We start from the raw sequence: 1,102 nt of genomic DNA on the forward strand, positions 1-1,102 counted from the left end.
CATCTGTTTCTTTGTCTTTCTTTAAGTGAGCTGTGTTGAGAATGATTTTTCTTGATTGAAAACACACTCCACCCATATACTGTTTTCACACTTGAGCAAAATGAGTTGAATCTGGTGGTCAAATCCAGGAGCAGTTAATGTAGCTTTGCTCCCTGCTCTGTTCACATTAGAAACTAACGCCAGATTTGATGTATCGTATTCTTTCGAATTTAAGACGCACTTTTTGAACTATTTATTGCTTCTCAAAAATAGCCTGCCTCTTAAATTCAAATACAGTATAGTGATGCGTGTGTTAAAATCACCAACAAAAGATGTGACTAAAATGTAGCAGAGTTCAATTTACTTATAAAATATTATAACTGACTTGAAATCTGCAACTGTTTAAGAGCTGAAAACAAGTAAAAAGGTCTAATTAAGCAAATTATTAGTTCAATTACGGGTCTAGTTAAGTAACTGAGAGCACAGTTGGAATGAAAACCAGAAGACACATGGGGTCCCCAGGACCAGGGTTGGGAACCACTGCCCTAGGGGGCAGACGACTGATACACTGTGTTCATTGCAATTGACCTTAAAACCTGCAGTCTACCTGGAAGCACTTGATTCGTTACAACTGAAAATGCAGTCTATCATTAGTACAGTCCTCTGTACTAACCATGGGATCATTCACAGTTAGAGCGCTACTGTTAGTTTGTTGCAATCAACCATATGTGTCTATTGCTGGGGGCTATTTTAATGATCCAAACAGTACTGGATCCTAATGATGCCACCCTAAAATGTATAACTGTAGTAAACCTTATCCTTAATGCCATGCTATTCACTGTGCTTATCTGGTTTGTGAATGTAATTAGATTAAGGTTAAGTGGTCCACGTTTGCTGCTAATCAGGGTCCATGAAACCAGATAAATGTGGGAGTTCATAAAAAAACAAAGATGTGTTACTGACTAAAAAAACTGTGTTGCTTTACTTCTGCCACAAGATGGCGCTGTCTGCACTGAAATGGAAGGTATCCCTGGCGTCAGATACACTTGAAAGAGCTATGCAAGCAGGGGCACCAATGAAGAACAAACACAGAGACAGAGGCAATTGTTTCCTGACTAAAGTA

This window comes from Acipenser ruthenus, chromosome 20 (genome assembly GCF_902713425.1).
Source record: "Acipenser ruthenus chromosome 20, fAciRut3.2 maternal haplotype, whole genome shotgun sequence".
NCBI classification, from domain to species: Eukaryota; Metazoa; Chordata; class Actinopteri; order Acipenseriformes; family Acipenseridae; genus Acipenser; species Acipenser ruthenus.